Source organism: Dipodomys merriami, unplaced genomic scaffold, assembly GCF_024711535.1.
Source record: "Dipodomys merriami isolate MVZ:Mamm:240054 unplaced genomic scaffold, mDipMer1.0.p SCAF_93, whole genome shotgun sequence".
Classification (NCBI taxonomy): domain Eukaryota; kingdom Metazoa; phylum Chordata; class Mammalia; order Rodentia; family Heteromyidae; genus Dipodomys; species Dipodomys merriami.
Genome location: NW_027206546.1, coordinates 642651 through 659816, shown reverse-complemented (window position 1 = coordinate 659816; position 17166 = coordinate 642651).

The window sequence follows — 17166 nt, the reverse complement described above, 5'->3', positions numbered from 1 at the left end:
GAACCAACTTTGCATCCCTGAAATTAATCCTGTTTGATCATGGTGTATGATTTTTTGGATGAATTGTTGAAGTCGATTGGCCAAAATTTTGTTGAGAAGTTTTGCATCAATGTTCATCAAAGAAATGGGTCTATAGTTCTCTTTCTTTGATGAGTCCTTGCCTGGTTTTGGGATGAGGGTTATGATGGCTTCATAGAATGTGTTCCGTAGTGAGCTTTCTCTTTCAATTTCATTGAAGAGTTGGAGGAGCATTGGTGTGAGCTCTGCTTTGAAATCCTTGTAAAATTCCGCTGTAAAAACATCTGGTCCTGGACTTTTCTTTGCTGGGAGGTCTCTTATTGCTGTTTCTATTTCAATGCTTGATATGGGCCTCTTAAGCTCGTTTAACTCATCTTGGTTTAGTTTTGGCATGTCAATATTTGCTAGGAAAAGGTCCATTTCTGTCAAGTTCTCAAACTTATTAGCATAAAGTTTTGAGAAATATTCCCTTATAATATTCTGAATCTTGGTTGTTTCTGTGGTGATGTTTCCATTCTCATCTCTGAGTTTATTAATTTGGGTGTGTTCTCTCCTTTTTCTGATTAGATTTGCTAAGGGTCTGTCAATTTTGTTAAGTTTTTCGAAGAACAAACTCTTTGTTTTGTTGATTCTTTTTATAGTTTTTTTCTATTCTAATTCATTTAATTCTGCTTTAATTTTGATTATTTCTTTCCGTCTACTTGATTGGGGTTTATCTTGCTGCTCTTTTTCAAGGAGGTTTAGATGTGTCATTAAATTGTTAGTTTCCGATCTCTCCAATTTGTTGATGTAGGAGCTCAGAGCTATAAACTTGCCTCTGAGTATTGCCTTTGCTGTGTCCCAGAGGAGCTGGTAATTTGTGTGTTCATTTTTGTTGAATAGCATGAATATTTGAATTTCCTTTCTAATCTCTTCCATGACCCACTCATAATTCAGCAGTGTGTTGTTCAGCCTCCATGTGATACCGGACTTTCTTTGGTGGCTTTTGGTGTTGAGTTCTAATTTTATTCCCTTGTGGTCAGAGAGAATGCAAGGTATAACTTCAATGTTTCTGAATTTAGACAAGTTTGCTTTGTGGCCTAAAATGTGGTCTATTTTAGAAAACGTTCCATGTGCTGCTGAGAAGAACGTGTATTCTGATGCTGCTGGGTGAAATGTTCGGTAAATGTCTGTTAAGTCTATTTGATCTATGCAGCTGTTTAGATCTGTGGTTTCTCTGTTGAGTTTTTGGCGAGTTGATCTATCTAGTGGGGAGAGTGGTGTGTTAAAATCCCCAACAATTAATGTCTTTGGATCTATATGGGATTTGAGGGAAAGTAGTGTTTCTTTGATAAATTTGGGTGCTCCATTGTTTGGCGAATAAATATTTTGAATTGTAATATCCTCCTGAAGGAGAGATCCTTTAATTAGTATGTAGCGACCTTCTTTATCTCTTCTCACAAATTTTAGTTTGAAGTCTATTTTATCTGATATTAGGATTGAAACTTCCGCCTCTTTATGAGGGCCGTTTGCTTGGTAGATTTTGTTCCAGCCTTTAACCTTGAAAATGTGTTTGTTTTTACGGGCAAGATGTGACTCCTGCAGGCAGCAGATAGAAGGGTCTTGTTTTTTAATCCAACTAGACAGTCTATGTTGCTTAATTGGAGAGTTCAGTCAGTTAACGTTAAGAGATAGGACTGAGAGGTATTTGGGAGTTCCTGCCATGTTATCCACCTTCTTGGGGGCTGCGAAAACTGGGTTCTTCCTAAGGTTCTTGGATTCTCAGTTTGGGTGCAGTTTCTTGGCCTTTGTTGCGGTCTTGTTGGTTTTCTATGTGTAGGACATCTTTAAGAATCTTTTGTAGGGCTGGTTTCGTGGAGATGTATTGTTTCAATTTTTCTTTGCTATGGAAGGTTTTTATTTGGCCTTCAGTTATGAAGGAGAGTTTAGCTGGGTACAGTATTCTTGGTTGATAATTATTTGTTTTTAGGGTATGGCATAAGTCATTCCAGGCTCTTCTTGCTTTGATTGTCTCTGCTGAGAAATCTGAGGTGATTCTAATTGGTTTCCCTTTGTAGGTGATTACCCTTTTCTCCCTGACAGCTTTAAGGATCTTTTCCTTGGTCTGGGTTGATCCTGTGTGGATTATAATGTGACGGTGGGATGTCCTATTCTGGTCTGGTCTATTTGGGGTTCTAAAAGCTTCTTGTATCTGAATAGGCCTATCTTTTTGTATGTTTGGGAAGTTCTCTGCTAGGATCCTGTTAAACAAATTTTCTAGACCATTAACTTCTGTTTCTAGGTGCTCCTCTACACCCATTATCCTTAGATTGGGCCTTCTGATGGTGTCTTCCAGGTGTTGGATAGACCTATCATATTTCTTGGACTTGTCTTGGATGGTTGTATGTTCTTTCTCTATAATATTTAGGCTGTCTTCAATCCGTGAGATTCGATCTTCTGCATGGTCTAACCTGCTGTCAAGACTCTCTACTTTGTTTTTTATCTCTTTTCCTTCTAATTGGTCAGCTTTGATGGCTTCAAGTTCTTTGTTGAAGCTCTGTTTTAGGTCTTGTATGAATTTCTTTACTTCCGTAATTTGGTGTTCAGTGTTTGTTCTCAAATCACTTAGTTGATTGGTTATGGTTTCTTTGGACTCCCATTCCTTCTGTTGGGTTCAATTCAGCATTCTCTTTGTGGTCTCCCTGACTTCCTTCAGCTCTTTGTTAATGGATTCCATGAATGCCTTTAGTGATCTTTGTGTATTCTCTACCTGGTCTCTCAATTCCTGAATTACTCTTTGATTAGCTTCTTCCCGTCTGTGGGATTCCTTCAGTTCTCTTTCTTCCCGTTCGTGGGAATCCTGTAGTTCACTTTGAGTGTTCTCTGCCTGCTCACGCCATTCCTCCCTTTCTCTTTGAGCATTCTCAAGTTGTTCACGCAAATCCTGTATCAGTTTTTGAGTAGCTTCCTCACGCTTATGATATTCCTGTATAAACTTCTGGGATGCCTCCTCTCTCTCCCTATCACGCTCATACAGAGTCCTTTGTACATTGTCAAACTTCTCATTTATCATGTTTGCTGTTAGTGTTTGTAGAGCTATTTGGGAATTCTCCTCTGTATTATTCTTTATCTGTTCTATTCCCTGATTATCAAGATTGGGAATTGAGATACCCGAATTTGCCATTTTTCTTGTGTTTTTCCGGCTTACTTGGCCCATTTGAGATGAAGATTGCACCAGTTTTATGCTAGAACACTATCTTAAGGCAACCATCAACCAAAGTTTGCATTTGTACAGTCAATAGTCTACAGATACACTCTAGTTCAACAGATACATCTATTCAACATCAAACAACTATATGTTAAAGTACTTCGAACCGCAGAAAAGAATTTGGAAAACCAGAAATTATTAGGATTAGGGAGAGATGTGGGTAAAAAATAGGAATAGATTGGTGTGGGGAGGCACAGGGAGAGTTAACTATATCCTAATCACAATGCAGGAAATGGGTTGGGTAGGATCCAAGTAGAGAGAGAGAGAGACCAGAAAAAAATAGAAACGTAAAAATTAATGTTATTATAGAAGTTAAAAGACCGTCTATTTAGAGAGGAATGTGAATATGTTCCGAGAAGGGGAGGGACATAGAGGAGATGTGAAAAACTTTAAGGATGGAAAAGGGAGAAGAAAAGATCAGAAGTTCAGTAGAGCTAGACAAAAAACAAAAAGATAATTAAGAAAGAAAGAAAAAGAGAAAGAAGACAAGAAAAGAAAGGAAAACGCTCATTCACATATTCCTAAAATAAAAATTATAAGATGAGAGAAAAAAAAAAGTTACTGGAAAACAATTATTTTTTCAGAAGATGCAAAAGTTAAAGATTAATAAAAGTTTTAGAAGGGAAATATATATATATATATAAGGTAGCAAAAAACAAAAAACAAGCAAAAAAAGAAAAGAAGAAGAAGAAAAAGAAAAAAAAAGTCTTTTGATTTTTCTTTTTTGGGGGGGAGGAATGGGAAGAATCTTGTATCTCCCTTTTGTCTCTAACCAGTCTCTTGTTGGAGTCTCTGGTCAGCTTGAGGTCCTGTGGCTTGATTGGTTTCTTAAGTCGGTTGATTGGAAGAGGCAGAAAAATTCTCTGTTTTACCCAAGATTTTGAGATCCCCCTCCCAGGTTAGTTTTCTGGGAGGGTGATCTGCTTTGAGAGTCACAAAAGAGGGGGATGTGGTGATGGGGCTAGGTTCTGGGTAGAGTTGAGGCCTTTCTACAAACAGTAGCTTTTCCCTGGGGCTATTTTGTGATAAAGCTCACAGCGCCCAGCCTGGAGCCATTCTCAGGGTTTCTGTTTTTCAATTGATTGTGGTGGCTGCTAGAGGGAGGGGCAGCCTCTGGCTCTGGTTACCCAGTGAGGCAAGGCACTCCAATGGCTGTCGCCTGAGCTGGGTGACTTTTCCCTGGATGGTGCTGAGTCTGGCAGGTCACTTCGCCGTTAAGTTCTTGTGACCTGCTAAATGACTCTTTTTATTCCAAGGCCTGAGGTGGAGCTAGCAGCTCCTCCGAGCTTTGTCGGTATCCAAGATGGAGATCACCGGTGCTGGGGGGGGGAGGGGTAGCCTTTCCTCCTCTGCTTCCTGAGAAGGAGTGAGGATGTCGGGCTTGTACTCACGCCGAGTCTTGGATCCTGGGTGGTCTCTGGTCTGCAAACAGCAGGATGAAGATTTCCGCTCCTTGTCGGTTCTTGTTGGTGTTGAATAGAATCCGCTCGTCCGCTGCGTCTGGCTCCTTCGTCCCGGACTCTCTGTGTCTCAGGTGTGACCCCGCGGCGGTGGTCGCCGCCGCGACCCTGCCGCCGTAGCGGCAGCTGATATTTTTCCTTGGCTTCCCCTCTCTTGTCTAACTCTCTGTCCTGTGATGGCACATTAGTGTGATTCTCTGGCTTAGGACTGTTCACTAGAACTCTAAAATTGCTTTCTATGCGAGAGCTTGTTCAGATTCCAGCTTCTCCTCCGCCATCTTCCCGGAACTCTTGTAAAAAATGTTTTGATCCATATGAACATGTGTTTTTTGGGAAGAAGCGTCTGAAGTATCAAAAGTAGAGTGTCATTGTGATGGTTTATTACCTCCCAACCTGGGGAGTAATTGCTGAAATTTTTCTTGCATGTCTTACTAGTATGTAAAGGTGAGTTAGTCATTAAATACAATTTTAAGGACTTTAGTCCACAGTTGAATAAACCCAAAATATTTTCATTGACCTAAAAGTTTAAGCACATCATTAGAACAGACTTTTGAATTTGGATGGGTAAGCTGGAAGACTTTTATCATGCCCACATCATTCTATCCACATTTCTTCTCTCTGACACATGTAGAGCTGATGTGCCAGCTCTGGGTTGTAAACATTGGGATGTCCACTACACATTTCCACAACCCCATTATTTTGACAATATATCTGGGAGAGAGGAGAATACCACCTGGAAAGGGGGTAATGTGTGCTGGCAATATGAGCACCCAAACCCATAATCCCTCCCCCCAAAATATATCATTCTTGAATAGCAACAATCTGAGAATAACAGTGACTTGTGACTCACCAATCAGAAATTTATTTCGTCCTTATAAGAAAACTAAGGCACCAGATTCTCATTCCTATTTTGAGAGTGAATCTCATTGTAAGCCTTATGGCAACTCATAATTAAATATCTATAAATAGATATGTAGGTGCAAAGTTTCACATTTGAATAAAACACACACTTTAGTAAGACACACACGGAAATAATCATATTGAAGAATGGGAAGAATGGATAGCTTTCCAGATGTATTTCATGTGTTAATCCAGACAATCCATAGTGATTGTGTGATTGTGTCTGGGCAGAGTAAGCTGATGTCAGTATCTCATTTTCACTCATGTCCCTTATTTTACACATGAGGAAAATATATTCAAGTCCTACATATACAATACCACTGAATAATATTTTCTATTTCCCTGACTTTACTTCTCTATAATATTTTGTTTGGAAAATTATCTTGGGTTTATAAGTACATCTTCTTTTGTGATACCTTTTCTAGAGTTCGCAAAGGGTAAGAGCATCAGAGGCCCCTGTGTTATAGCCCAGCCCTTAGCAGCTTTGCATGGTAGAACACACAAGTTGGGTTTCTTTAGTATCTACAAAATGAATGAAGGCAGAAAGTTGACCTAAGTTAATGACTCATTCTGAATTATTTTTAAATATGGTAGAGAAGTGCAATATAAGTTTGTTAAGATATAAGATGAGAAGCACTAATCTTCATGTTGCCAATAACAAGACAATCCTACATGAACTTGAGAGTCTCTATTGGTCTAAAGACAAAATCCAGATCATTTTTTCTTCTCACATAACTAACCCATCCTGGCCTTGATTTTTCAGCTTTGAAGGAAAGACGACTTTTCATCAGGAAAAGCCTTTGTATTGCTAAAGGTCCAACTGGAAAAATCAGATTAATATTTTCTCCTTTTTTACACTCTTTTCTGTACTAATGGTGTAAGAATTTAAGACTTTATCTGGTTCAGAGATCACTCTTTTAATAAATAATTTCAATCTGTAACAATTGAAATCTTCCCAGCTAAGGTGAATTCCTAACAACTGTGTAGGTGTAACACATATCCCTTACACCAGTAAAATCTACTTTATCTCATTTAATACTGGCCCCCTCCTGGAGAATAATTAGAGTTTCCCAGTCTTATAGAAGTGTTTTATAGTTGAATCTGTTCGCTTGTCATGATATAAAAATTATTTTTATAATTTTGGAGTTACTTCAATTCCTATGTTTTCAGTTCCTATTAACCCTTTGCCAACTGTGATTTTTTTCCTCCTCTTTCTCTTGTTCTACTGTGGAAGACAGCAATTAAGTCTTTGTAAATCTCATTTAGTTAATATGAGTTCTGTCCTGATTTCTTGCAATGAGACTCTCTCTCAGAATTTCTAATTTCTTTTAATGATGAATACAACTTCTTTTCTACTAATCCTTTTTATTTTGGGATGTTACAAGAGTTTGAATGTGTATTGCTTCTCAAAATATCAACAGAAATACATTACTCTTAGGTTAGAATTAGAAAATGAGGGTATTTTGGTATATTTATGTCATAAAAACCAAATAAACAAATAATAAGCATCACACACTCCTGCATAGACTAATGCTATGGTTATTGGAGTAAGTGCACAAGCTCTTGTCCTCTCTCTTACTCTCCTGTCACATGATGTATTTCACCAACAGATGATGCCCTGAACAGTTACAAATACTTTGATATTTGGCTGCCTACAGTGTATAACTGTGAGCCATTATGTCTTTTTAATTATAATTTATCTTCTCTAATCTAACTACTCATTTACAATAGCACAAATGCTTACGACAGAAATTGGAATGTAAAAGTAGAGCAGTGGTGTAACAAATAATTGAACCTTTAGAAGAATGTCTAAGCTAGCTGATGAGAAGAAGCATAAGAACTTTGGAGGAGGCTAGGAAAAACCAATACAACCAAGAATAATAAGGCAGGTAAGGTTTAAGAAGGAGAAATCTGTATAGAACGTCTAAAACTTCAGAGAGGTTAGTGAAGTAGTATGTTCTAAATAGTGGTAGAAATGTGGAAAATAAATGTAGCTCTGGTGAGCCTCTTGTGGAAATTAAGAATAAAATATTGGAAACTGGAAAGAAGGCAATTCTTCTTATAAAGGGGGAAAATTTGTCCAAATTTTGTCCATGTCTAAACACTTTGTGGTAAACAGAATTTAAAAAATAATGCATTGAGAACAAGTCAGAGCTTTTGCTTCATGAAGGAAGTCAATCTTAGAAGAGTAGAGTGTAATCTTATTACTATGAATTAATGAGAAAATGGAAATTTACAGATAATGAGAATGAAGAAGTACTATAAACAGCCATAGGTTATCTACCACTTTAGGGTTGTTGAAAGAATATAAAATTAGATATTTTTTCAAATGTGGTGACATTGCAGAATTTCTAAAACCACTTCAGATAGATAAATAAATGCTATGGTCTGTAAATAACATACCAATTAAGCTGCTATATTTACTTAGGGGAGGTCAAGGTTGTATGGAAACACACAAAGAATGAAAAATGTTATTAATCAAGATGCATTGTACTTAATTATTTGTTGAATGGTAATCCCCTTTTACAACTACTTATCAAAAATAAAAATACATATATGGAAGAAATGAAATTGTCCAAAAAGAAATATACTCTTTTCCAGACTTATGTAACTGGTACCCTTATATATATCACCTTTATAATAATAGTAAAAATAAGGAGGTAGCATAGGTAAAACGAAATGCAATTTTCTTGTCAAACAGGGACACTTAACTTGATAATGTTAAGATTTATTTGCTATACCTTGTCATGTCTACCTCTAAGAAATTCAAAATAGACCAAAGTAGACATCAATGTTGTTGGATATTTTTTTAATTGATAAGTTTTTTTTGTGAAAATACCATTCAGAAGGGTTACATTTACATGAGCAAGGTAATGAGTACATTTCTTATCATGCATTTTTGCCTCCTCCTTTGTTTCCTTTTACCATCCCTGCTTCGACACTCCCCTTCCCTAGCCCAGTCCCTTCCCCTCTCCCCCCGCCAATGTTGTAAGGTTAATTTTTCAACTTAATATCTTGTACATCTCATTGTTGCCATGGGTCCACCTGTATCCCTATTTAAACTATTTGTTTTGCCCTTCCTCTCCTCAAATTATACCAACGTCAAATATGGGGAAATCAGGGGTTATACTGTGGGGGAGGGACATACAAATCAACAAAAAATATCTTATGAATATGTTAGAAACAATAGCAAGAAAGGAAAACCATTTGAGTGCTTATGTTGGGGTTCATTTCACCTAACATCAACTTATCTGACCATTTCTGCTTGTCTCAGACATACACTAGTTATTGCAAATAAGGGAAACCATGGGACCTATGTTTCTTTGGGCTTGGCTTACTTCACTCAATATAATTTTGTCCAAGTCTTTCCATTTCCTAACAAATGGGGCAATGTCATCCTTTCTGATGGAGGCATAGAATTTCATTGTCTATATATACCACGTTTGGTTGGTCCATTCATCTACTGAGGGGCATCTGGGTTGGTTCCATATCTTAGCTATGGTAAATAATGCTGCAATACGCATGCAGATGACTTTAACATTTCTCACTCTCATCTTCATAACATTTTTCTTCCTCTACACTGGACTGGATAGCATAGTTTACTCAGTTAAGCATAAGCAAATATAAACTTTTCTTTCTTGGTAGATTCAAGTTTGCTTAACAATTTGAATATCAAAACAAAAACTTCAGGGTTTCGGGTTTAGATATTACTCTGGTTGGTGTTATTGTTGAACTGTAACTTAGCTTACAGAAAAGAGATATTTGAAGATTATTTGAATGGTTCATTGCCTGGTCCTCATTGCTTGTGAGTCGATATGATGTACAAGATCCCTGAGTACTAAAAAGAGCTGAGGCTCTAATTTTAAAGCGTTGTATCTTTGTTGCTAAGAAGCACTACATGTAATTTCAACCATTGCCAGTCAGAGACATCCATCAGAGGTCCATTAAACAGGAACCATTTGAAGTAAGGTTTGTGGGTGACAGAGCCTATGTTTTTAGCACTAGCTGAAAAAACTAAAGCCACAAACTCTAAAAAAAATCACACAACAAAGCCCTACAGATTAATGAGACATATAAACATAAACAGACTTCATAGTATGTTTTACTAGTTGTGATTTTTATTAACTATGCCATTAAATTTGAAAGCAAGCCAGTAGGTCCTCTTTGTCCCTCTATCGGTCTCTGAATTAAATGAACATACATTTAGCTGTAAATTCTGAGAACCTTCCAATTTGGGGTGCAGGGGGGAAGAAGTGATGTTCTTATCCCTTAATATTTACACTACTGTTTCCCTTATAAAAACCCAAAGAGATTTTGGAAAAAAAAACAGACCTCAGGTATGGTAATGTTGTATTTCAATACCTTTTATCTTTTGTGTATTCAGAAATATTAGAAATCAAATACTTCTAAGCACGTTTTGTCCTCTACTCCCACAATGGTATTTTAAACTGTTTTGTGGTTTCTAAGGGAGGTAATGTTTGGTGCTTCCTGCAACAGCCTGAAGCTACAAATGCTCTGAGTCGACCGAGTTTATTCTCCACAATTGTTCAGGCAGCCTGCATGAAACCATTTTGCCTCTCACATCCAGATTCAAGCTGCATACATCCCTTTCATTTGTAATAGCACGTTGAATACTGAATGTACCATAGGCTGACTCCAATAAGTCTTTCCAAAAGATTGGACCACCACAATCAAACTCTAGGCAGAAATAAAGAAGTAATGACAAGATCAATTCCTACCTGTCATCCCACTATGGACTATGGATATAATTGATAATGTATTATTCTAGGTCTAACTGTCACCAAAATGATAAACAAATTATCTATCTGGAGTCACTTTTAGCTATTTACAAAATGAGCATTAGGAGTATTTCTTTGGACTTTTAATCACCTATACATCACACCACATAGGATTGCATTTCCATGTTAGAATAAACATGCAAGTTAGCATTATAATGGCTATCCTTGCAAAAGGTTTGCCTATTATTATCTTTGCCAGCAAAGATAATAAGAAAGAAAATTATGAGATGCCAAATATGGCATCTACATTCTCATATTAGGTCTTGTACCAAATTTAGTAGGTTTATTTATTCAGACAAACCCAAATCACATCATTTGAGCAAGTTCAGTGAGATTGTTTCTTTTGGAAACTTGGAATTAAGTTGGGACAAATTGCTGGGACAGAGGACAAAATGAATGGGACTATTATTAAATCCTGTTACTTACTAATGTTTCCATTTGTGCCAGAATAAGAATGGAAGTAGGGATGCTAGAAAACCTAAAGGAGATACAGAGAAGACTAGGCAGAGTTTTAGACCTCTATTGAGTTTAAGCCCTGTCATTTGGGAGACTGCTGCACTAGAATGACATTAGATATTCTAGTGTGTGAGTCTCTTTTATATTGGCTTGACTTCTCTTAGTTGCCAGCTACGAATCAGACTAACTACCTTTTATGTAACGCATATTTGGTAAATATATAGTCACCAGAAAACAAGGCATCACCTATCATTTCAGATAATTCAACAGTGAACCCTAAGAACAGTGAACCACTCATCAGTATTGGAACATCTGGGTTGTTTCCAAATCTTGGCTATTGTGAACAGTGCTGTTATTATGCAGCCATTAGAAAGGACAAAATAATGGCACTTGCACGGAAATGGGTGCAACTAGACCAGATTATTTTGAGCAAAGTAAGGCAAGAACAAAGAGACAAATGGCAAATGGTCTCCCTGATACGTGGATGCTAAAGCCAAAATGCAAGAAGATATGACAAAGTAAACAGGACTCAAGAAACAATGGACAGCCTCTCATTTTGCCATATCATTGCTAAATGACCATGTTCTTAACCTATATAGGGTAGATATATGCACACAATGGAAGGAAGCCATAAGGAGTAACAGAATAAGTGGGAAACAGAAAAACATGCAACAAAGGGGGCTCTCAACTGCACTGAACATAGAAGAAAAAGAACTAAGCAACCCAAAGACAGAGATGGGAAGGGAGGAATGAGAGGGAAAGGGAGAACAGCCTACACTAAGCAAAAGAAAAGAAATCTAATCATTACCTAATGTAGAAGAAATAATTTGTATTGCCAAAGCTCATGGAATTCATAAACGTTATAGACCATGATAATGACAATTTGCCTTATGAATGTTAAAATGCGTTTGCGACTTTTACTAAGTATCACTACTCCACAATACTTTAAAATATGTGAAATTTATGTAATCACTTAATCTCATTTTTAAAAAAGGTGAGAGAAGAGATAGGTTAGGAGTGATGAGTGACAATGTCATCAGACACCTTGTACTCATATATTGTTTTGTAGAATGGGAACGCCTTTGTACAACTACTTAAAGTTATAATAATAAAAATGTAAAAAATGCCATTTTTAGTAGCCAAGTGGGGGGAAAATATGGGGAAGTGTTACTCCTGCAAGGATCAACATGAAGGATGGTTTTGCTGTGCCTGAGAATTAAGTGAAAGTCCCCTGACTTTGTCACTTTGTTCTTTGATCTGAAGTATTCTCTGCTGCATTCCCTTTGCGATCACGCTGGGCTTCAGGAAAGAGATTTGCTGGTAAGCATCTTGTATGCAAAGCAATTCTACCCCTCAAACAGGTAATGCCTTTTTCCTCACATCTTAAAAGAAACTGCCAAAAACTGAGATCACCTGCCTGCCAGAGAACTAGCTCCTGCTCTGTCTCCAAGCTAAGGTGACAACAATTTCTCCACAATTCCTCCAGAGAAAAAGACAGGGCCACACATTGCAATTTGGCGCTCTTTTAACGTTTCACAATGTTCTTGTTTACACACACACATACACACACACACACACACACACACACACACACACACACACACACACACACACACACAGAGTTCTTTCTGTTTAACCTGAAGCTAATGTCTGTAACCCTGAAGATCCCTGAAGATGTACTTAAGTGTTGTCTTCTCATGGCTGCCATGTATGAAATCTCCATTCTCTACACTTTAGCATGTTTATTTGGGAAAAGAAGGCCAGAGCTAAGATGGGACTCCTGTAATTTGGGTCTGGGGTCGAAAAAAGAGTTCAATGCCAATCACAAGATTAACTATTAAACTTTAAAGAACATTCTGAGCTACTATTTTAAGATTGGGATTATAGTCAGAACACTTCAGAGTCAGTCTTGGGGAAGAGCAGCGTGGCTTATTTTCCTGAATTAAGGCCTTTGGTGTAGCTGCTACCACTCCTGAGTCAGGCAGGCAGAGGTAAAGGTCTAGGCTCCACTGTGACTTGACTTTGCTATGGGAGAAAACAGGTATGTGTTTAAAACTGAGAGCCCATGAGTAGTTTAATCTCTGGGGCCTGAACTACAATCCCATCAATGGTATTTAAAGAAAGAGACCAGCTTTTTTTTCTTCTTAATGAAGGCAGGCACTGAAATAAATCTCTCAGGTCACTGGCTAACGATGGAAATAATTTCATAAAGACTTCAATGAGAATAGATGATGAGAAATGTAGTCTTGAAGTATGAAAAGTCAGAGAAAAATGGATCACTACAGCTTTCATCAAAAACAATGCTAATTTTTCATGCAGCATTACCACAGTGAGGTTAAGAGGCCAAATTATCAACAAAATATTACAAAGAATGCAAAGACATAAGAATGCATAACATATGCAAAAAAAATAAGAAGTTAAAAGGTATTGTCATGAAGAAGTCCTGGTAAGGAACTTAATAGACAAAGACAAAGGGCCTTTAATGTACTCGATGAGGTAAAAGATACCAGTGAATAAGTTTAGGAAATTGAGAGAACTGTGAATGAAGACATAAAGAATATCAATAAAGAAATAGAAGCTAGATATCAATGTGTATATTAGGTGATCTAAAGAAATCAGATCCTAAAGAGAAAGAAGAAAAAGATAAAATGAGGAAGAAAGGAAAGTGAGAGAGAAGGGAATTAGGGAGGAAAGTGAGAGAGGGGGTAGGAGGAAGAACAGAGAGAGAAACAGAAAAGAGCAAGAGAGAGAAGGAAGGAGGGAGGGAATGGAGAAGGGAGAGAGAAAGGGGGAAGGGAACAAGGAAATATTTGAAGGAAAATTGATGGAATGCTTTCAAATTGGTTATATAAATTACACATAGAAGCGGGAGGGGCTTAGGAAAGAGAGAAGACAAAAAAAGAATGATGGACAAAAGCAGCTATAGTATTTAATGAGCATATGTGGAAAAAGAAGTCTACAACCAGAGGAGGTGAATGAGGTGGGGATAGAAAGGGGAGGAAATGATAGAAGTGGTGACAATGATGAATAAAAATTATCTTATTACATGTTTAATTGAAACCCCTTTGTATAACTAACTATAGTAAAAACTAAGTAAATTATAAATATAATTATACATATAAATACTTCCAAAATATGAAGTAAATTAATGAAGATCTATCCTATAATGTCATATTCAAAATTCTGTAAGCTGAAGACTTAAACGGAATCTTTTCAGCAATAGTGAAGGTACTGGCTTATATGAAAAAGATCTTAAAATAGAATAAGAGATAATTTCTCATCAGAAACCATGGAAGCCATAGATACTTTCAGAATTATATATGATGTTGAAAGAAAAGCTTTCAAGGCATCTTTAATTTGAGAGAGAAAGTAAGTCATAAATAATTAAGCCAAGAGATTTTATTGTCATTATTTACTGTAAGAACTTAAAACATATCCTAAACTAAAGATAAAATGAAAGCCAGATACCGGTGGCTCAGGCCTGTAATTTTAGCGACTCAGGAATCTAAGAGCTGAGGATTCCTGCCAGCCCAGGCAGGAAAGTCTATGAGACTCTGCTCTCCAATAAACCACACACACACACACACACACACACACACACACACACACACACACACACACACACACACACACACACACAATGAGAAGATAACTACATGATATTATGAAGCTTCATGAATAAATAAAAGTCACTGGTAAAGATAACTAACCTCTTTTACAAGCTTATGGTGAAGATTAATTGCACAATATAAAAAAGTAAATTTTATGTACAACATTTTCATCCGAGATTTCTCATGTAACATGTAATCATCTCTCTATATCCCCAGAATTCAGCCTTCATAACCATGGTCAGCTGAGCAAGAAAAAGTGAACCTTATACCTCAAGATAAAGAATAAATGAAAGGTATTCAACTGTAACTTAATTATTAGATGAAATAAGAAAGCTTGGATAAAGGTTATTCATCTAATGGACCATCCGGGAAATTATTACAAATGGACCTTTTACTGAACTAACTGTAAAGAATGAATCTGGATCAATGAAATTTGTCCTGACAACTTTATAAACATAATTTCCAAAAACATAAATGAAATAGAATTGATATGTAAGTACCATAATAAAATAGATACAGCTGTTATAAAACTGTACTCATTAAAAGAAAGACTGAAGCCCACAAATTATATGTGATTAGAAATATGATGACAGATTCTGAACTATGTCAATCACCAACTGGTGGATAAGACAATTTAAAAAATTAAAAGATTAAATTGAATCTCAAATACAATTTTTAAACTTTTTATTCCCAATATGCTTCAAATGGAGGATTGATAAAAATCCAGCTAGGGAACTGGTCATAAAATACACAATCTGAAAATCTAAAGTTGCAATATAATTAGAATGTAACTATTAAAGGCTAAATTATACACAAATATACAATAGATAAATTGAAATATTTAGTGATTAATACCGAGGAGGGCCCTATATATAAAAATACCTTTACTACAATGTGACACTTTAAAGAAATTTCATAATTGTAGGTTTATACTGAAAAAAATAAAAATAAACTCAGAGTTTAAAACAAAGACTATAAAATAGAGACATTAACTTTAAGTCTGCTAAAGGAATAATAAAAGCATTGAAATGGAGCAAAACAAGGTTAAGAATGTAAACAACCCCAAGAGACTATATATATATATATATATATATATATATATATATATATATATATATATATTATATATATATACATATACGTATATATGAAAGTGATTAGACAACAGTGAAAACAAAAATAACTTTATAAGTCATAATTTCACATGTTAGACAAAGAATTTTCTCCAGTACTTTAAATTCAGGGTAGGACATTCTTCGATGTGTTAGGTAATCTTCTATGGCCAAGAATTGTCATTTCATCTCAGATGTTTTTCATCTCTAGCAATAATTCTTTTGTTTAGCTTCTTTAGAATGTACACATATTCACATGCTCTTATGATCTAGTACAAAAATTGACATATCCAGGAGATGGAGAACCTGCAAATGTGGTCATTGTCAAGAAGCTAAGCCAGAGAATCATTAGGAGATAAACAGTTAGAGATTACCTGAGAGTCAGATTTGAGATGTCATATGGTTTATAAAGAGAAGGTTATGAGGCACTGCTTCTGACAACAGCAATTGTTGCATATGTATGTGTGACTATCAGTCTTGTTTAAATGAAAAGAATAAGTTTTGTCCAAGGAAAGAAATGATTTTTACCATTTATTAAGGTCAGTTTCTATTAGTCTGATGAAACAACCTTAATATCACATTTCTACTATTTTCTATATAATAATTACTGTGCTAAATTATATCAAAGCTAACACATTAGACACACATCCACACAGAAACATGGAAGGAAAAGATTCAAAAATCAATAAAGTCACAAAACACATGAGGAAGGCATTATACTTTTTTAGTGTTCTATGGTATTCTAGCAGTTTGCTAAAAATTTCACCGGACAACTACAGAGTATGATCCAGGACAACAGTGATCTTGAAAAATCTTTTATTTTTAACATTTTCATGCAGGAATTTTTTTAATTTTTTGTAATTAATTTTTACATGTTTTTATTGTAAAAATACTACACAGAAGGGTTACAGTTACATGAACAAGGTAATGAGTACATTTCCTAACAAGCATTGTTGCTTAGTCCTTTTCTTTTAATGTCCATGACTTTTTTCATTTTTTTAATTGTGAAAAAAACATACAAAGGGGTTACAATTACATGAGCAAGATAAAGAGTACATTTTTATCAAGTATTTTTGCCTCCTCCTTTATTTCTCCGTCCCATCTTTTCCCATCCCCATATCAAAGTTGTAAAGTTTGTGTTTTATCATAACGATTTGTCCATCTCATTTACACAATGGGTCTACCTGTATCCCTATATAACAATTTGTTTTTTCTCTTCCCCTGAATAAATTATACCAACATGAAATACAGTGAAAACGTGGGTTTTATCATGGGGGAACCGAAGTACAAAGCAACAAAAAATCATCTTATAAATATGATAGAAACAATCAAAAGAAAGAAAAAAAACATTTGAATACTTATCTTGGGGTTTATTTCCCTAACATCAACTTAGCTAACCTTTTCTGCTTGACTCAGACATACAGTGGTTATTGCAAATAAGGGAAACCATGGGACCTATGTTTCTTTGGGCCTGGCTTACTTTACTTAATAAATTTTTTTTCCAAGTCTTTCCATTTCCTAACAAATGGGGCAATGTCATTTTTCTGATGGAGGCATAGAATT